Source organism: Neofelis nebulosa, chromosome 3 (genome assembly GCF_028018385.1).
Source record: "Neofelis nebulosa isolate mNeoNeb1 chromosome 3, mNeoNeb1.pri, whole genome shotgun sequence".
Lineage (NCBI taxonomy): Eukaryota > Metazoa > Chordata > Mammalia > Carnivora > Felidae > Neofelis > Neofelis nebulosa.
In genome coordinates, this window is record NC_080784.1 from 167,835,182 (window position 1) to 167,856,364 (window position 21,183).

At 38.7% G+C, this 21,183-nt stretch overlaps 1 protein-coding gene across 9 annotated transcripts in view; it reads left to right on the plus strand.

The window, feature by feature from the left end:
• Nucleotides 1-746: 746 nt before the first annotated feature.
• Nucleotides 747-21,183, plus strand: part of LOC131507636 (cytochrome c oxidase subunit 7B2, mitochondrial) — a 160,990-nt gene continuing 140,553 nt past the window's right edge. For 3 of the 9 annotated variants that reach the window (XM_058722694.1, XM_058722695.1, XM_058722693.1), the window contains exon 1: nt 750-1,288. The gene's annotated coding sequence lies outside the window, so the exon portion shown is untranslated. Of the gene's footprint in view, nt 1,289-1,329; nt 1,719-21,183 lie in introns of those variants that run through there. The other 6 variants (XM_058722698.1, XM_058722700.1, XM_058722692.1 and 3 more) reach the window with 4 other exon arrangements.

A 21,183-nucleotide genomic window follows, 5' to 3' on the forward strand; every position in this document is an offset into this window, starting at 1 on the left:
TGATTTTATGAAATTTTATCCTAAATTCCATTGGTTCTATTTTTATCCTGTTTAAATCAGAGGGTTACAGTATGGTGATCATAGAATCATAACACAACAATAAAAAGTCAACTTCCAGGTAGATGATTAATGTAAACACTATGAAGTATATTAATATAATACAAATAAACACTTCTTAAACACTTTTATGTCCTATCCATTTCCCATATTCCACTGTCCACCTCCATATCTCTGCCTCCAAAAGTCTCCATAAACGACTCCCTGAAACCTATATCATGTGCCTCTCAGGTTTTCCCCTTCACTGCTGTTCTTCTCAAGTTTAATTTTTCATCATATTCTATTATGGAGAAAAGAACCAATCTGGCAACTAACAAAATCTTCTTTTGAGTGATCTAATCCCCCCTTCTTTTCAACTTGGATTTCTGGGTGGGATCAAAACTAAGAAGTGGGGTGTAGCAGTGACTATTCAGAGATATAGGAGACAGAGTTATGAGAAAAGAAGAGTGTTAAGCACAATGTGTCCCTTCTAACTTCTGAGATTAAGCTCTGTGAATGAACAAAACAAAATATATGCGATTAGATGTAACTACAAAAGGAGGGAGAAAGATTCCCAAGCAGGGTCCTCACTGGCCTGGGGCGGGGGGGGGGGGGGGGGGGTGGAGGGGGAGGAGATCCAGAGTTCCTTTCTTACCTGACTGAACCACTCAGACGCGCCCAAAACTTATAATTTTATTTAATCTTTTCTCCTTTTTAAGTGTCCTAGTTTGGACAATATATTATGTGGTTACCATAATTAATAACCTGGCATCTTTAGGAGAGGTGAGATACACAGCCGACTTGTAGCTCGCTTTGCGGTTACAGGCAATCTCAAAGTTCCCTAGTGACCCAGTGGGATGAAGATGTCACCGAGAGAGCCATTGAGCTTGCCAAAAGGTTGCCGTGACATGCAAGTTAAATCCTGTGCAAGAGAGACTGCATTACACTGAGGAGCGGGAACACTTAACTCACAAAACCGTTTGCTGTGCTACGGAAGGACTTATAGAAGAACAAGCTTCACCATGCGCTTTTTCACTTCTTCTCGTGGTCTGATTGGCCAATTTGGAAAGAGAGCGTTGGCGTTGTGACCCGCCTCTTTCTTTCCTCTTAGGGAGGAGCTGCCCACAGGAAGTGCCCAGTTAGCTCCGCCCTCCAGGCTGAAGGTTGCTGGGCGCCGGTTTTACCGCTGCGCCATCATCGCCGTCGTCGCTGTCGTCGCCGAGTCGGTTGGGTGCTGTCCGTGGCGTCGTTGGTAAGTCTAATGCTAGGGTTCCGAGTCAGTACGCCTGCAGTTTATAAGCCACGGTCTTCAGTATCTTCTCCGGCGGTTACAACGGAATATTTTGGTTTTTCTGCCGCTTTACTTTTATTTCTAAGAGAGAGACGTTTACATGTCGGACTCTCCTCACACCCCGACATCCAAGATACAGAGTGGGAGTAAAGAGAAAATGAAAAAGAAGAATGCTGTGTTGGAAAGCGTGGAGTAGAGCTTCGGGCACGCTTCTGGCATGGCTAGAGTGGGAGGTGTTAAAAACTTTGATGATCCCGGACTAGGCGCTCACCACGTATTTTCCGTGGTAGTGGGTTGTTACAGCTCTTGGCGGTTTTTTCCACTTAGGAGTGGCTGATTGTATGAAAGTAAACACCCATTTGTTTGGAGGCAAGTCTACGTGCTTTCGGCTGTAAGTAAAGGCAGGCAAGCTTTGGGGGTGCTCAGCAAGCAAAATCGGGCTAGAAGTGCAGACACCCTTACTCGATGCATCCTAGTCAAATGGGTAACTAACTGCTGCTTGACCTTAAACGCGGATATATAATTTTTTTCTAAGTAGCCTTGTGTGAGACAAAGTTTTGGTAATAAAGCAAGCCCTTTTCATGTGCCAGCCTTTTTTAGGTGTCAGTGTTAGCCGTACGTGCTGGAAATGTTTAGGGCCAGGCCTAGGCTGGTGGTACAGAAAGTCTCCTCAGATTCTCATCCGCTTTTATGTTTTGACTCCTCTTCAGAGTCAAGGGAAGGAGTGTTAGAAGAACAAATCTAGGAATCATATGACTTGTCTATAGGTTTATAAGTTGCTCTTACCTTTTGATTTCAGGTGGCTCTGAATTTGATCGTTCCGTACAGTTTGACTATGACTTTTGATTGCTGAGATTCAGACTGGGACTCCATTCATAGGAGATTGATGGATATCAAATTAAGGAAGAATAGGGGTCTTTACTGTAAAGAGCATATACCTTCTCCTTAAATTGAGGATCAAAAATAAAATGTTGCAAAAAAAGTGGCTTAGAAAGCCAGTAAAAAAAAAAAAAAAAAAAAAGGGGGCTGTGCTTGGAATGCTCTGGATCTAATAATTGATCTTGCTTAGGAATTTAAGGGGTTAGAGTCACTTAAAACTTGTGCTTCAGTGTTAATGTAGAGTTAGGGAAAGAATTGGAAACAAAAAATCAGCTGGAGGAAAATAAAACTTTTTTAGGCAGAATCTAGAGAAATTAGGGGACAAACTTGACAAGGGTGACATAGAAAATAATTCGACGTTCAAGTAGACATCTGTGAGTTGGAGGGATGTAAATTCTCTTCAAAAGAGTATTGGAAAAGGGAAAGGTGTTCGGTTGTTACCAGATTGAAATAGGGGGGTAGGTCTCCAGTTAATCAAAAAGGAAGAGGAAAGATCTCAAGTGGAAGGACTCCCTCAAAAAGAGTCAGAAAAGTACTGAGAGATCACAGATAAGGGATGATGTAAAAGATATTATCAGAACAGCATCTTAAAGATTGGGAAAGACTAAGAAGACCTGTAGAATGCACAGAGTACCATTGGTTGATTTTTAAGGTAATATAGTAATTGTAGGTTTGTACAGAAGTACAGTTTGTGCTTAGAAGGAACGACCAAGAATTAGGACTCGAGACAAGACTCAGCAAGATAGGGCATATTGAAAGGAGTCAGGCAAGGGATGAGTTAGATCCAAGCTTGGATGGGGATGATTCACGTTGGTGGGAGAAAAGATGCTGTGTGGAATTATGCATCCCAGGGAAGTGGAGGAGAAAAAAAATTTTTTTTAAGAGTAGGTGCTTTTAGTAAACTCAGAATTGAATGGTTTCATCATTGCTTTTAGAGAAGATTCTGGAATTTAATAAATAGAGGCATATATTAGGAAAAAAACCCTAACATCTAAAAAACATAAAAAGGAAGCCAAATACTCATTTCCAGCAATCAGCAGTAATCCTGTATGTTTTGAAGAGACCAAATTAATAGATTAAGCAGTTAGAAACTCGACTTTCTAAACATATTAAACATACTAAAAAATTTAAACTGAAAAGTGTAGACGAGGATGGAAGAAAATGAACACTAGAGGCATATTTCATTGCTGCAGAAAAAAAATGCTATTCAAGGTCTGAACAATTCGATGATGAAAGACAGTGCCTGGAGGAGCACATGGAAGAGGTATTGGTTCTTATTGGGCCTCTAGGGGTTCAGGCTTCAGAAGCATCGGTTGAAACCTCAGTTCTGGAATCTCAGCTGAGAGTGATTTGCCAGCCGAAACAAATGAGATGAGAGAGAAACCCTCCCTAAGAGGCAGGCCTCACTAGCTTTGCAATTCCAGAATGAGGTGGTGGAAAGTGCCCCTTGTAGTATAGGATCCAAAATATTTGTTTACTGAAGGTAGTAGCCCCTGTTTCATAGTATAGAGGCCACTTCCAGCAGTTCCAGAGTGCCAGGGACAGGAGGTTAAAGGAAGGAAAAGAAATGAAGAGATTTTTGAGGTAGGTTGCAGAGGAATATATTGTACTTCAAATACAATTTGGTGATTGGGGTTGAAAATGTTTAAAGTTTCCTGGAAGTCAGGAATGTCACAAATGTTACTCTGTGAGAGACAACAGTATGCTAAGTGCATTGTGTCCCTAGATATGATGAATCTGTAGTGTCAGAATTAGTGCTTTAATAGAAATTTTATGGAATCTGCTACTCACACAAACTGACAAGCATCCCAATTGAGCTGAAACCAAGAATATTGCCAGGTTCGTTTTTCCTTGAGATGTTACTCAGTTCTGGTTTCTAGGAACACAGTGTTTTGGGGAGTAATCTGATTTGAGAATGGCTTGTATTTAAACTTGGATGTGCGGCCAGGTTTGTTAAGTTTATATTTTCATTTACCGTAATTTTTGAATCATACAAAGTTCAAAAACTAATAGTTCCGAAACTAAAGTGATATAAAGAAAAGTATACATTGACAAATCTTTTGTCCACTTTGCATTTTACTTATCTAGGTGTTTAACAAACAAGTCTATAATACTTACTAAGTGCCCAATACTGACCTGTGTATTTTGCAAATGTTAGCTCATTTATTTTGTGTATCAACCCTATTATGGAAGAATTCCTATAATTCCTATTTTATAGATAGGCCTAAAAGAGTTAATTAATTTGTAAGTGGCAGAGACAGACCCAGGCAGTCTTGCTCAAGTTAGACTAGTTAGGTAGATGATTTAGTATGTTCTATACTATATATGCCTCTCGGGTCATTTTTTAAAATGCAATTACAAATATATTTTCTTAATTTTTCCTTTTCTTTACAAAAGAAAGCAAACTTTATATACTGTCTGCACCTTGTTTTTTTTTTTTCTTCACTTAACTGCATATTCTGGAAATACTTCCATATCAGTATATAGAGGAGCTTTTCACTTGTTTTTACTGCTGCACAGTGTTAATATTGTATTATGTGAATTTGTCACAGTTTATTTTTTAATTTTTACTATATATATATATCGTGTCATAGTTTATTTAAACAGTCTCTTGGTGGACATTTGGGTGATGTCTACTTTTCTGCAGTTACACATAGTGTGGTAATAAATGTATATACTTGTCATTCTTGGCAGATGTATCATATCTGTAGTATAAATTCTTAGAAGTTGAACTGCTGAATCAGATAAATGAATATGTACTATTGTTTATATATTACCAAATTCCATGAGTCTCATTCTGCTTCATCGTAGCCTTATCAACAGAAATGTTCACAGTTTTGTCAGTCTGATAGGTGAAAAATATTTTTTCAGGGTTGTTTTAATTTTTTATTTATTAATAATAAGATATGAATGAGTTGAGTGTCTTTTCATTTGTTGAAAGGCCATTTGAATTTTTTTGTGTGAATTGGCCGTCATTTCTTTGCTCATTTTCTATAGGGAGTTTTTAGTGTTTTGCTTCTGTTAGATATTTACCTGCTCTTTATATATTGAGGGGAATGGACCTTTTGCCTGTGATGTAAGTTTTAATTTTTTTTCCCCCAAGTGGGTCATTTGTTTTTTGATCCTGGTTATTTTTTTTAATGTTATGTAATATACAAGTATTTCTTTTATGGTTTTGAATCATGTTTAGAAGTGTCTTTCTCCAATTTATAAAGGAATTTTTCTCTTCTAGAACTTTCATGGTTATATATTTTTTTCCTTTTTTCATTTAAATCTTTGATTCCTTTTGAATTTTTCAATGGTCATGGAATATGATATACAATTCAACGTCGTATTTTTTTCCAGATGACTGTTTTTTAGATTCTTTAAAATGTAGTTAGTAAAAACTTGTCTTTGACATGATGCAATTTCTGAATCCCTGAAAGAACTGTACTTATCCTAGACATTGAGAATGACTTACTGAGAGGAAGTATAAGAAATTTGTAAGGAAGGTATTTGTCTTGGACTTTGAACTAAGTAGTACGATTTTAACTTCATGGAGTTGTACCTTACAGGGGCATGAAAATTTGACTGTAGACATCAATTTCTTTGAACTTTAATTTGTTTTGTATTTGTACATAACTGTCAGGGTAATTTAATCTTTGGACTTTAATTTCTCTTTGGGAATTTAGTAGTTTAAGGAGGTTATTTCAAATTTGGAATATCTATAATGTTAGACTTTTGTTCTTAGAATTTAAGCCATTCGATCTAATTGTAGCACCTTTGATAGAAATCCTAGATAATAAGCTGTTCATAATTTGGGATGGGAAATAGAATTGAGAAAACATTTTCAGCTTTGGATATAGAATGGCTACACATTTAATTAATGTGTTTTTGGACTATTTTGAAGGATTCTGGGCTCAAAAATCTGCACTGCTAATAGTGGTCGCAGCAGGATACCCAAAATCACAGGTGGGGTAGGTTACTCAAAAAGATAGGAGCAGTAATGTCTTGATAGATTGCTGATCCTTTTCTCTGGGGGGACAATACCTTGGTTCAGCTGAAGCTTCATGATTAAGCACAGTGGTTTAGGAGAATAGAAAGCTGTAGAATATTGATATGTAGGAGGGATTATTGAATGTTTTCTTCCTACTTCTGATGCTTCCTTTTATGTGTATGATCCATTGTCCTAACATATTAGGCCTCTAACTTCTACTTGAGTAGTTCAGGGAGTTATTTGGTGAATTGAGAAGAGACTGGGAGTCTCTTCTCCCCTTGTTGGGATTGAGCTGTCCTCAGGAAGCTGCTTCTGGTCTCCCATTTTACCATGTTACAAGGGTAGGAGAATGACTGTCCCCATACTATCCTGCTGATACTGAATGAGAAAGTCTAATTTTGGATTCAGTACTAGAAAACACATTAATAGATAAACCTTCCCTAAATAGATAGTCTTCCCTATCTGCTCTCATCAGATACAGAAGTATAATTTTGATCTCTCCATAAGCCAACTCCCCTGTATCTCTTAACTGTTAGAATTTGAGCGGGAGTACCAGTTATTGACCTTTCCCTCTCCTGCCTTTATCAAGATGAGAAGTCAATGGTATGGACAATAGGGTGATTCATTTGAAATTTCAGAGACTTGATTATGCCTCCTAACTGAGGTGGGAATCAAATCAGCAAGGACATCACGATTTCACTACACACTCCAGTAACCTGTGTTTAATGTCTGTGTGGAGGGAACATATGACAAGTTATGTTGCCATAAGATATGTGCAGAGAAATGAACAAGGATCAAGAGTTGCATACCACTCTTGATGCCTCAGTGTTACATATGGTTTTCTGAAACCAGAGTGAGAAATCACAGGAAAAATTTAAATTTAAAAACCATGATTGAAGTTTTGTATTAGGCTAAGTTATGAGAGGCAGAAATTATAATGAGATGTGGAAATAAAGTAAGTTATGTGTTGTACGTGTGAATTTTCAGAACTGCCAAGACTGTAAAGTTCACACTGTGTTGGGTTTCAGGTTTTTAATATTTATATTTATTTTATTTTGAATGCACACATATGGTGTTTTATATCAGTGACAGATTTTCCTAAATAATAAAAGCCTCTGACCTTACATTTGTGGTGACATAATGCTACTTTGCAACGAAAGTAGCACAGCTGTCCATAGGTGAAGAACATGAAAAAAACAATTTTTCTCTGCTTATTGAGTGGTAAGGAGGCAGCTATCTTTCTCCCCTCCTGCAAGAGTCTCCTTGGAAACATTATGGGCCTGATTGCTAACTATAACATGTTGGTCTGTAAGTAAACTCTCCCCAAAACTCAGATAGCTCTGGGTGTCTCAGACCTAGAGAGGTCTCTAAGTCTTGGGTCTCATTCCTGCGTGAAATGTAAATACCTAGAAATAGTCTCCCTAGCACTTTTAGCCAGTACCTAGGTACCTGTCCCAGGATGTAACCTTTTGTCTTTATGGAAGATAAGTTTTATTATTCTTTCACATCAGAGCAGTTAGCACCATAATGTGGGGAAGAAATGATTACAGATTTAATCCTGTAATATATGAACATATTTTCAAGGATAAATGAAAAGATTCTCTAACTTTATAGTAAATACATTGGAACATTGAGAAATCCAGGAAATGTTTTATTTTCTTATATATATGTTATATCATTGTTATCATTTCTGCTGAATAAAAGATGTTAATACTGTACCTGGGCATAGCAAGTACTCTACAAATGATTGACATTGTAATAATAACTAATGCTTATTATTTTAATATGTTAAAAATGCCTATATTTATGTTGCAGACAGAATCAATAAAATGGAAATTACTTTTTATTTATTACATGTACGAAATGAATTCGTGGCTGAAATTTAGGTTGGGTGGTGTTTGTCAAGAGCCTTGAAATCTACAGAGAGGAGTCTATATTTTCCTCATGGAAGACTATTTACCTCACAAGTCAGTAACCTTCCTTGGTGAAAGAGTTCCCCGCATTATGTATATGTACATATATCACTTACACACATGGGCCTCCTTGAAGTGCTCTTAGGTTTCCATTCTCTTAGCAGCTTTATAAAAATGGGTTTTATGTTTACTAACACACAGAGACTTCATTCTCTACTGGTAGCTAATTCTAGTAGTTAGAAGATAATCTCTTATTTGCCACATTTCTTAACTCATCTTTTAGATTCTAATTATAAAGGTTCAGATTTTTTTTTTTTAACGTTTATTTTATTTTTGAGACAGAGAGAGACAGAGCATGAACGGGGGAGGGGCAGAGAGAGAGGGAGACACAGAATCGGAAGCAGGCTCCAGGCTCTGAGCCATCAGCCCAGAGCCCAACGCAGGGCTCGAACTCACGGACCGCGAGATCGTGACCTGAGCCGAAGTTGGCCACCCAACCGACTGAGCCACCCAGGCGCCCCAAAGGTTCAGATTTTAAAAAATTTCTGTTTAGTACTCTGATGACTTTTCAAACAGGGTACTGTAATACCTAGCTGGAAAGACAAAGTTACTTCACATGAAGTACAATACAGGATGTTGTGAATCTGTAGGAATCGATAAAGAAGGATCAGTACAGGTTGAAGTATTGATAATGTTTAGTGGAGGATATGGTATATGAGTTGGGCTTTGCTTTTCATAAGAAGATAGAAGACAGCGTATCAGGTAGGGATACTAACGTGAACTAAGACCATTTTCTGAATGCATGTTAATTTTTTTTTTCTAGTGACATACAGTGGTAAACAAGAAATGATGAAACAACCCCTTACTTCATGATTTTATAGGATAATTTTATTTAAAAAAAATTTTTTTTTTAACGTTTATTTATTTTTGAGACAGAGAGAGACAGAGCATGAATGGGGGAGGGTCAGAGAGAGGGAGACACAGAATTGAAACAGGCTCCGGGCTCTGAGCTGTCAGCACAGGGGCCCGATGCGGGGCTCGAACTCACGGACCGCGAGATCGTGACCTGAGCCGAAGTCGGCGCTCAACCGACTGAGCCACCCAGGCGCCCCTATAGGATAATTTTAAAGTACACTGTGATTCATTATTGGTTACTTCTGTGATTAGGGGACAGAAAGAGATATGCTATTAGCAATGAACCTATCAGGTTAGACCAAAGAGTTTAATATAATATGCTATGGGCAGTGTAGGGTCATCACAGTTTTTAAACAAGAAGGCAAAAGAATGAGAAACAGTATTTTAGGAAAATTTGTCATTGGTAGATTGAATGGAAAGAGATTTGTGTCAGGAAGACCAATTAGGGAAATACTGGAATAACCTAAGCAGTAAATGATGAGAGCATCTAATTTAATTTTGGCCTTTGGAACAGAAAATTCAAAAGAAGAATCAACAGCTTTTCCAGACTTAATTTATGAATGGTAGAAAGAGGTCATTTAGAGGTAACCTCAGGATTCTGAAAAAAGAATATAATTTTGGAAAGGAAAGCAGTAAATTAGTTTTTATGCATATTTGGGTATTGGCCAGTGACTAGATCCAGGAGAAAAATCTCTGTATAGACATTGAACATATGTTACCGGAATTCTAGTTAGGAGAATTCATCAATCTAAAGGTGGTAGCTTTTATGAGAGTGAGTACACCTTCTGAGCTATAAGGCCCAAAAAATAGATTAAAAAATTTTTTTTAACGTTTATTTCTGAGACAGAGAGAGACAGAGCATGAGTGGGGGAGGGGCAGAGAGAGAGAGAGACACAGAATCCAAAGCAGGCTCCAGGCTCTGAGCTGTCAGCACAGAGCCCGACGCGGGGTTCGAACTCACGGACCGCAAGATCATGACCTGAGCCAAAGTCGATGCTCAATCGACTGAGCCACCCAGGTGCCCCCCAAAAAATAGATGTTAGAGAAATAGCTCAAAGAAAGCTAGGAGGAAAAACAAAGAGATGAGGTTCAGAGAACGTAGCCAGTATACTTAGGGAAGCTGAAGACATAGCGATACCAAATTAATGTGGTGTTGTGTGCCAGTCTCAGCCTATGGATAACGAGCGTTGTGGCTGGACTGGCCTTTGTGGCTATTATGGTCGGAAGATGCTCTCTGGAATAACCATCAAGAAACTTTGAAAAAAAGTTTACTACTTAGAATTCTTAGAAGTTACATGGCATACTTGGGGCCACACAACACGGTCCAGAGGGAGATGAGAGGGAAGAAGAGAGGGAGGGAGGGAAAAGAACTTGGGGTTCTGCTTGTATTGGGATCCAGGGTAGAGGGTCTAGAGCTGTTTACTGGTGAATTTACAATATAAAAGTGAGAATTTAAAGTGCAGGAAGAGACAAGCAGCCCAAGTGGACAGTTAATGAAATCAACCAAGATCTCTGAAACAAAGAAGCCTGGGGCGTCACCTGACTCTTTATCTAGTTTCATAGCTAACAGTGTGTTTATTCAGTTTTTAAAAAGTGTACGGGGTGCCTGGGTGGCTCAGTCGGTTAAGCATCCGACTTCAGCTCAGGTTATGATCTCAGGTTTCGAGAGTTCAAGCCCCGCATTGGGCTCTGTGCTGACAGAGCTCAGAGCCTGGAGACTGCTTCGGATTCTGTGTCTCCCTCTCTCTGCCCCTACCCTGCTCTTGCTTTCTCTCTCTCTTTCTCTTTCTTTCTGTCTCTCTCCCTCAAAAAGAGAGAGAGAGAGAGAGAGAGAGAGAGAGAGAGAGAGAGAATCCCAAGCAGGCTCCGCAGTGTTAGCATAGAGCCCAACGTGGGGCTTGAACTCAGGAGCCTAAGTCGTGAATCGTGAGATCATGACTTGAGCCAAAATCAAGAGGCGGACACTTAACAGACTGAGCCACCCAGGCACCCCTGACAATGTGTTTATTCAGGAGAGCCATCTTTGAAGGGGATGCCTGTTTGAAGCCAGTGCCTTACTAGTCAAAACTTAAGGGGTGCCTTGGTGGCTCAGTCAGTTGGGCGTCCGACTTACACTCGGGTCATGATCTCATGGTTTGTGGGTTCAAGCCCTACGTCAGGCTCTGTGCTGACAGCTCGGAGCCTGGCCCCTGCTTTGGATTCTGTGTCTCCCTCTCTCTCTCTCTGCTCCTTCCCCACTCATGCTCTGTCTCTCTCAAAAATAAATAAACATTAAAAACAAAAAATAAAAAACAAAAAAACAAGAAAACTGAAGTCAGGCACTTGCATTACCAAAAACAGAAAACCCAACTGTCTGAGCTTATACAACTTGTGGTTAGCTACATCACATTTTGAAGTGAGTTACAAAAAAATGAGGTCTGAGAAATCCTCATTAATTTCTTGGTTTAAAATATTATCCAGGATGAAGTGGAGTATGAAATGGGGGGAGACCTGGACTCTTATATTCATGTCAGTTTGCACATTAAACCACTGTCACCCATTATTGCAGAATGATGTGTCAGATAAATTGTGAATAAGCCATTAAATTTGAGCAGTGAGAGAGAAGAGAGGTTAAGAGTGAATGTGGTGATGGGCGAGCAGTACAGAGATGGCAGCCATAGGGGTTATCCTGAGGGGTGCTTGAAGAAACAGAATACAGGGGGCAATAATGGTCTGGCTCCTAAATTGTGTCTTCTGTTAATGCAGGCAGTGACTATTCTGTTTCTTAGCAGATGCCCAGGTGATGTTTATCTGTTGAGTGGGGATCAAATAAAGATAACACCAAAAAATACAGCTTTTCCTAATACTCGAGAGGATGAGTGCTTGGCTGAGATGGTGTTGGATTGATAATCTTTATGTGGATAAAAATGAGATGAAATCTGGAGAGATACCAACTCTATTTCCACCTAAAGACCTGAAATAAGAGTGGTGGTAGGGGATAGAAGGGTTGAAACCTTAATTTTACAATAGAGCCAGCAGTTCACGATGGGGCTCACAGCCTGAGTGACCTGTATTTCCAGACACTTGCCCCTGTCTTGACCCTGTTTGTTTCTGGTTCTGTGGCCTGTGCTCCTAGGGTGAAGCTAAGGACAAAGGACAATTGGGAAGCCAGCGATGGCCTACAAAAATAAGCCTTCATTTGTCATTTTAATGGGTGTACCATTTCACCTTAATTTAATTTTCCTACCTCTAAGAATATATCTTATTTTGTAAGTTCACAAGCTGACACATCATCCAGAGAGACTATTTATTTTCCCTATATTCTTCACACAAAGGCTGAGATTATTCTTGCAATAGTAATCAAGATCTTCTGTCTTTGGGTTGCAAAGAAAATGCATTCAACTGTACTTGAAAGAGAAAATTGAAATTTGGCTGCAAATGATAAAGCACTTTCAATTCTTTCAATTCTGTCCATATCAGCTGAGCTGCATTAATAAAAGCAAAAAGGTGCCTGTTGCTTGCTATTGGCAAAAAATAACAATGTTCAATTGCCCTGTGTATTAGGTGTGTTGAAGTTTATTCCTATTATAGAACGTTGTGCTTTTAGTCCATTTTTTTTCTTTGTTAGTGCTAGCATGGTACCAAATGAATTAGGAAAGTAGTCCCCAGAGAAAGGCTTTTCCACCAGCTTTAATAGCAAAGCAACGATGAATCTTCCCCCATCCCCCCCCCCCCAAAAAAAAATCAAATCTCAAAGTGTAATTGGCTTGTCTGTCTGCCTGTTGTAACCTTTGTTTTATTGGTGTAATTGTTTTAGGAAATAATCCTGTAGACTTATTAGCATGCTTAATGCTAGTTTCAATTATTTATTTTATTAATTGGGTGTGTAAGTCATGAAATTGCTGTTGAGTACATTTACCAATAGCACAACCACCATAGTAATACAAGGCATCTGAAAATAAAAGTAGGTTGGTACCTCTGAGATAAAGATTTCTGTAAACAAAGGGTGTACTGCAGATTTTTCTTTTTCCGTCAGACAATCTCATGGGCACGCCAATTGTGAAACCACAGTCAAATTTTTAGAAATGCAAGGGTACGGACAAAATAAAAGTGTGTACTCATGTACACTTAATTCTTTTTAGCTAGCACTATAACATGAGACTAGTAGCACAAGTCTAGGCAAAATTATGAAGTAGGAATAGGTTATCTTTAGGTACCTCCAGCCTCTTCTTTGTGTGCCTAATAATATCCTTTTCTCTAAAATCCTCATTGATTTTTCTCTCCTCTTCACAATTATTTAGTCTCAAGAGAAGATGAAATTCATTAACACTGAGGTTTGAATGATGAAGGTGGTAATGGTGCTATAGAAAGAACTCTTTGAGACCAAACAGCCCAAAGCTTCAAAGTCCACTTGTAATCATTTCCAGCTATGTGATTTTAATGAATACATTTTCCCTCCGGGAGCTGAGGGTTTGGTGCAGACTGGAGCTTACGTAATTTGGGGGAAAATACAAAACCATATATATAAATTTAAGTAAGAAAGTAAATAATTATATGTTAAAATGACAAATGCAACAAAATTTAGAAAAATAAATTTAGTCATTTCCCCAACCGTATTTATTAATAAAAAAATTATTTCCACAGCAACAATAAAATCTCAAAGCAGCTAGTGGTCTGGGGATACAGTGATCTATTTTGGTTCTTATTTTCTGAAGATGTGGGGGCTACTTTGATTTTATTTTCCTTGCAATGAGTCATTTTTTTCTAAGGAAATGGGATGTGGGGAAGAAGGCCAAAGTTTGGGGTGAAGGAGGCAGGCACCATTGAGTAAATCACCTTTTAAAGTTCACTGAGCTCCACCTTCTGTACAGACTGATGGCAAGTCCCCAAAGTAACTCACAAGCAAGGAATGCATGCCCTTGTGTGCTTCAGTTTCTCTATCATGGCCAAGCCAGTAAATACCAACTGTAAGATACATCGTAAATGCTATCATGGATAATAGAAATAAAGATACGTGATATTGACTTAAAAGATGTACACTTCTGCTGTCTACCTGTATTAACTCATGTGACATTCCTGATAGAGTTGTCCCACTAATACCAACAATATCAGTGATGTCTGATAAAGAACACTTGTGATACTATTCTTCTTTTTAGCCTATACTATAACCTATAACAGTAATACCAATAATCCCTGCAATTAATATCAAAGTCAGGAAGACTCACAAGCTGCTGGAGTTAACAAGAGGGAATCTGATTCTCCTAGGAGGAAAGGTGCTTTTTCTTTGACATTGATGTGTTAAGTAGACTGTTATTTGGAACCTTTAGGTTGTACTCAATTATAGTCCTTAGTATTTGCCTTTCCTGAAGGATGCCCAAGAATAGCTAAAAATAAATTTAACAGAATAGGATGAAAGAATAAGAAAACAAACAAATACAGAAGGGGTCCATTGCACAGAGCTGGCACAAAAGAAACCTACTTATATCTAAGACTCATTTTCTCTTCACTGCGTTAGAATAATATGCCTGTAATTTAATTTTGCTTTACAATGCTCACAAACGTAGCTTTCAGGATGTGTGATTTTTGAAGAATCTGTGGTCTCTTTAGCTTGTACTTAATCCAGTGTCATTACAGTAATACAGGCTGGAGAAGAAGGGGAAGAACCAAGAGGGCTAAACAAACTTAGCCATAATGGGATGGCCTGGTATTCACTACTCTACTACATACATTTCAAAGGCATGGGGAATACTTAAATTTGACGTAAGCTAATGTTTTTCCTGCAGGGCACTGAGATCAGAGAGAAGACAAGGGAACTACATAGTTGTGTTACTCACTGTGTATTCTCTTAGACACTTTGTTCATTTGGCTTTGGGGGCATCTTTTTTCCTGATCTTTTTGTCTCTACTCCCTTTCAGTCCTCTGTTGGTTCCCTGTCTCATTCTGACCTTAAATGTTGAAGTGCCCCAGGACTCTGACCCTGGACACTTCCTTTTTTTCAGATGCATTCACTTCCTAGGTGGTCTTTAAATTACCATCCTTATATTAAAGATCACCCAGGTTCTATCTGTGACTTGAATCTTTCCCCTGAACTTCAGACCCATATCCAACTTTGTACGTAAACCTGGTATATCCAGATTGAATTCTTTATTCTTGTGTATCAAATCTGTTTTTCCTATAGTATTCCCCTTCAAGTAAATGCTAACAGGTCAAAAATTTTAATTTCATCCTGTCAATCCTCATTTCACATCCCACATCAACAAAACTGAATCTGACTGCCTCCCTCCACTTCTGTTGTCATCATCTTTCATTCAAGCCATCATCATTTCTAGCCTGGACCCAATTATGCATAAAAATTAATTTGCTGCTTTCCCTTTCAAATTTATATTCTTTTTTCCAATCCTGAAGTTACCTTGATATTACCTCTTTCTTCTATTAATAAACTAAGTCTAGGGGCGCCTGGGTGGCGCAGTCCGTTAAGCGTCCGACTTCAGCCAGGTCACGATCTCGCGGTCCGTGAGTTCGAGCCCCGCGTCAGGCTCTGGGCTGATGGCTCGGAGCCTGGAGCCTGTTTCCGATTCTGTGTCTCCCTCTCTCTCTGCCCCTCCCCCGTTCATGCTCTGTCTCTCTCTGTCCCAAAAATAAATTAAAAAAATGTTAAAAAAAAAAAAATAAACTAAGTCTAGAAAAACTTTTGATTCTTTTCTTTTTAATTCTCTGTTCCAAAGGCCAAAATTAAATGATGAGATGTTCTCATCATTTATTCTTAGATTGTTGCAGTATCTTATTCTCCTACCTCTTGTATCTATTCTTGTGGGAGATGCAGGAGAGAAGCATCAAAGGAGAAGACTTCAAAAGGGAAAGGCTGGAGAAGGTGCAAGGCCTTAGGCCATGTTTACACAGCTGAATGGGGCTGCAGCTCCTAAGGAATGCCTAGAGCCATTAACATTGTTCAGCCATGGGCGATTGGGTGGCTCAGTCGGTTAAGCATCCGACTTTGGCTCAGGTCATGATCTCGCAGTCTGTGAGTTTGTGCCCCGCGCTCTGAGCCTGTTTCAGATTCTGTGTCTCTCTCTCTGACCCTCCCCCGTTCATGCTCTTTCTCTCTCTGTCTCAAAAATAAATAAACCTTAAAAAAAAAAAAATAAAAAAAATCATTGTCCAGGGCTGGATCCTCCCTCAGAGACCTGACCCTAGTGTTACAGAAACCAGTTAACTCAAAATTCAACCTTGAAAAGCCAAACCATTAGATTGACTAAAACACTTGTTTACCTGACTTTATGCACATAGTCTTTAGCAATTATCCTAATAAAAAGAAGCTTCATTCTGGAGTGGGCCTCATTCCGACTGAGGACCGTATGAGGACCTTCACTTAACTGCACTTTGTTTGTGGAATCATCTTTTGCGACTCTGGCCATACTCCCTGCAACATATTCTTGCTTCCATTTAGCTATACTTTACACATGGTCAGAAGCATCCATTTAAAGTGTAAATATGCAGTTACACTCGGAATAAAACCCTCTAATGATTTCCTATCACGCTCAATAAAATTAAAAATCTTAACTATGGCCTAAAGGTGATATATTATCTGATTCCAGACTAACTAGTTTCTGTCCCTGGTCACTATTCTCCAGCTGCTTTGCTCTTCAATACAGAAAGGACTCTACCTCAGTCCTTGAACTTCTGTTGCCTCTGTCCAGAGTGATCGTCACCCAAATGTTCACATGATTTTCTGTTGTATTTCTTTCAGTCTCTGTTTAAGCGTCAGCCTGAGAGAAAACCTTATTGCTTGTCCTGTTCAAAGTAGCATCCTTCTCCTTTATTATTATTATTTTTTATATTTTTGTTTATTGCCTGTATCTCCTAGTAGAATGTAAGATGGGTGTGTGACCTGACATGGTCTGATTTGTCCTCTCTTAAATTCCCTGAGTCTAAAATGCCTGTTAGGCACTAAGTAAATATTTACTGAATGAATGAATAAGGCATCATTAATGTCCTAGGGGCTCTGTTTGCTTTAGAGCAGCATCCTTTTGTTGGGATAGGTGTAGGGAGTATATCCATAGTCAAATTATAGTTCATAGTCATTATAGTTCCCAGCCAGTTGCCAGACCCAGCATTTAGCAGTTAATCTATACTAGAACAGAAGCCAAATCCTTGTGATTATGAAAATATGCCATGTACTAAGGAAGGCCTAGACTTAGGCGGTTTTTCTGCTCAAGCACACTAGAGTAACATAAAGCTTCAGGATTCATTCCGGATTCTATGTAGTAGGGGCTTAAGTCTGTTGTCCTACTGCCTTCAGCTAGATTCATTATTTCTAGAGCTGAGCTCCGCTGGCTGTGCAGGTCAGAGGTTTTAATGCTTAGGTGAATTTTCTAGTATTCATGCCGCTGGCATTTATTCATTTGTATAAATCATTTTTTCTAGTAACATATACTAGGTTAATGAGGAAATGTTGGAAAAACAACAGTTGCAGAAAAAAAGCAGAAAAGTCATTTTTTTCAAAATTCCAGTTCTCAGAAAAATCCATTATTAAAATCTTGATATATTATCACTTTTATTTTAGTGTGGGTGTATATGTGTATGTGCTTACATAGTTGGGGTCAGCCAACAGTATTTATTGAGCAGTATTTGGATTCACAGCCCTTTGTTCTTGTCTTAAGTATCTTAATAAAAATAGATGGGGGTGGGGGTGCCTAGGTGGCTCAGTCAGTTAAACGTCCAGCTCTTGATTTTGGCTCAGGTCATGATCTCATTGTTTGTGGGATGGAGCCCTGCATCGGGCTCTGTGCTGTCAGTGGCACGTGCTTGGGATTCTCTCTCTCTCTCTCTCTCTCTCTCTCTCTCTCTCTGCACCTGCCTCCCCCCAACAAATAAATAAAACTTGAAAAAACAACAACAAAAAGATGAGGGGATTTGACTTTTTGTCGTCATTAACTACTCCTCAGAAGGCATTCTTTTCACTTGAAATTAGACTTCACTCTTTCCATGTTCACCATTACCCTGTACTTTAATGTATATTCATCCTTTTGTCATACCTTTCTAATCTCCCTCTGTTCTCCCTCCATCTCTTCCTCTCTCTCTTTCTCTCTCTCTCTCTGTCTCTCTCTCTCTCTCTCTCTCACACACACACATACACACACACACACCACACACATACACATGTAATACCCAGCCTGCTTGGATGCACAAAAACAGCACTGGAAAACAGAATTGAGTAGTCAGTAAAATGAGAGTTAAAGTGTGCGAGAGTATCTCTGACTTGAAGAAGAGTGATGTGGTGGTAGGCCTGGCGAATATGGGGAAGAATTCAATGCTGAGACTGTTTGTGATAGAACCTAAATCTAGGGAGTAGGTGGCAGGTCTCTAATAGGACTATACTTTAGGTCCACGGCCAGACCTAACAAGGAAGATGGTAAGTCCTTGCCAGTGAGAATGCAGATTATAAGCGTAGTTGGTGATGGAAATATGAGAAATTTTTATAAGGGTAGTTTACTTTCTTCCTGAGTTTGTTGAGTTAATAAATGATCATTATAGGAACACTAGAAAGTACAGGTAAGTAGCTGCCTTAAAAAAGCTTTTAGTGGGGTGTACCCAGGTGGCACAGTCAGTTAAGTGTCAGACTCTTGATTTCAGCTTAGATCATGATCTTATGGTTTGTGAGATCAAGCCCTGCATTGGGCTCTGAACTGACAGTGAGGAGCCTGATTGGGATTCTTTCTCTCTGTCTCTGCCCCTTCCCCATTCCCCCCCCCCCCCCATAAAAACAAAACAAACAAACAAAAAACACTTAAAAAAACCTTTTGGTACTTGCTTTGGAGTATTCGTGGTATCTAGAATGAGGGATTAGGGGAAGAGATAGAACTGGGAATTGAAGAAAGTATAAACGAGATGAATGGGGGAGAGCTATCTTTGCAATATAATTATTCAGGAAGAAATGTAGTAATCTGTCTTCTTTAGAAATACAGTAACCTGTCTATTACTGTTACTTGTTATGTATTACTTTTGTGATTTGAAACACATTTATTATTTAAAAATAATACTTAAATTCTTAAAGTGGCTTTAACAAGGTAGAAATATACCAGGATTTAAGTGTGGCGTGTTTCCTATAATTCTAAAAGAATTCATTGAAGTTTTGGTGGAATGCAGTGTCTGTTACCTGAAGGCACCCCTCTGAGAACCAAAGTCTTTGCCTCAAAGGAAAACACTAAGTTTTTGTGGCACCTTCTAAGGGACATCACTTTGCCACTCCTGTTGTGCTTCTAATGCACAGTATGCAGCGTGTGAGTTATTGCTTCTCTGGGAAGTTCTGATAGTCACTGTGAAATGTTGTTTTCCAGATGTTTGAGTCATTAAGAGTAGTGTCAGCACAGCAAGCAGGCTTTTCATTTTGGGCATCAGTGCCTTCAGCAGGGATTGGCAGCCTACTGGTTCTGGCCTGATTAATAGCACCAAGTGGGAATGAGGCATGTCCAGGAGGTGGCAAAGCAGTCCCTGGACTAGGCTAAATCCTGCCTTTGTTTTCATTCTCCAAGCTGTCTGCAGGCTTCAATCTCCTAATTCTGCGGGGGTGAGGGTGGGGAAGAGTCAAGTAGTAAGACGGATTGCCTGCTTAGTATGAATTGTCAAATAAGGCTTCATTGTCTTCTATGTTATGGGATATTTACTTTGTAAAGTCTTGCATACATGATCTTATATGAAACCTTTGAGCCCTATATAGTAGGTAGTGTGCGGATGAAGGGCATAAGGCAGCCTTCCCTGGTTTTCACAGATGTCAGATGGGCTAGGAGTAGAATGAAATTTTGCATCTTAAATGAGTCTGGTTGTTTGTTTGTTTGTTTGTTTCCTAATACCCTTTGGCTAGGAGGACATAGTATCTTTCTTTGGAAAATACACTTGAAAATCTATCCCCTAAAATTCTTGTCAGAAAAAAGTGAACAAAATGAAACAGGAAGATTAAGAAGAGATGGGGTTCATTCTGCCCCCCCCCTCCCGCCTCCCTTTTCCCTTGCTTCTTTCCTTTCAATTGGTTTTGTATTAAGTCCTAGATGTGGCACACACTTAATGGTAATAATGCTAATTGTTAAAAAAAAAATATGTTTTCATGTTGCTGAGATTTCTGCCTGGAGTATAAAACACCTGTTTGTGATTTTTTTCCATATCAATTAACAATTCTGTCCAGTAGGTGGACTCCTTCATATTCACATAGGAGTTTTCTTTATTCTTTAATCAAGTGTTCCTTAAATCTATGAAAAGGCTTTTCCTCATACTGAACTTTGGTTTCACCAACTTATTATCTGAGGCTGAAAATAGATTCTGGGATACTGCCTATTCCTGTTTGAGAAATAACTTCATCTTTAGTTACTTTTTTTTTCTTTTATTTCATTTTTGTTTTAATTTATATCTTGGCATTTTTATTTATAAATCAGAGTTCCTTTGCAGTAACTAAACTTACCATCTGATTGGATTTTTACAAAACAAACTGCATTTCTGAACTTAAATTCATCATAATATACAAATATGTGAATAATTATAATTAATATAATATATTGACACCAAAGACTGATAATTATATTTTTACTGAGAGTAAATCTTTTCATAGTCTCTGTAATTGTTTTCTTCATATCATTCTATAGCAAATGATTTTTATAATGCGTTATATAACACGAAATCTGGCATATGGGTTATTTTTAAATTAGTCCCTTGTCACAATACTCTAGGCTCACCTGAAGTCGAATAGTGTCTTTGGCAATTTCCCTATGTTCACTGGGACAACTGCAGATTCTTATTCTGTGTTATCAGTCTGCTTTTGTCCGTAAATTGTTACCTCTCACCCCTGTTCTTTAAAAATCTTATTTTACCATGGGCTTATAGAAACTGGGATGCCTACATGGCAAAAATTCCAATAGTTGATTCAATAAATTCTAATATGAAAAATAAATCTCAGCCTGGAACCCAATTCAGGAAAAGCCTCATTTAGGTAACCTTTGTGTGCTATTTTTCTGTGACAAGGCCAATGATGATAGCATGTGACTTGAAACCAAATTTCTCTAGTTCCACCTCTAGTGGAAGATATAAATGTGGACACAAATGGAGGGGGAAAAAAGGCAGTCTTTTTTCTGTATAATCAAATCAGGTTTTTGGTGATTTTATTCTAGATTGTAAATTTGGTGAAGGAAAGGGTTCACATCTTACTC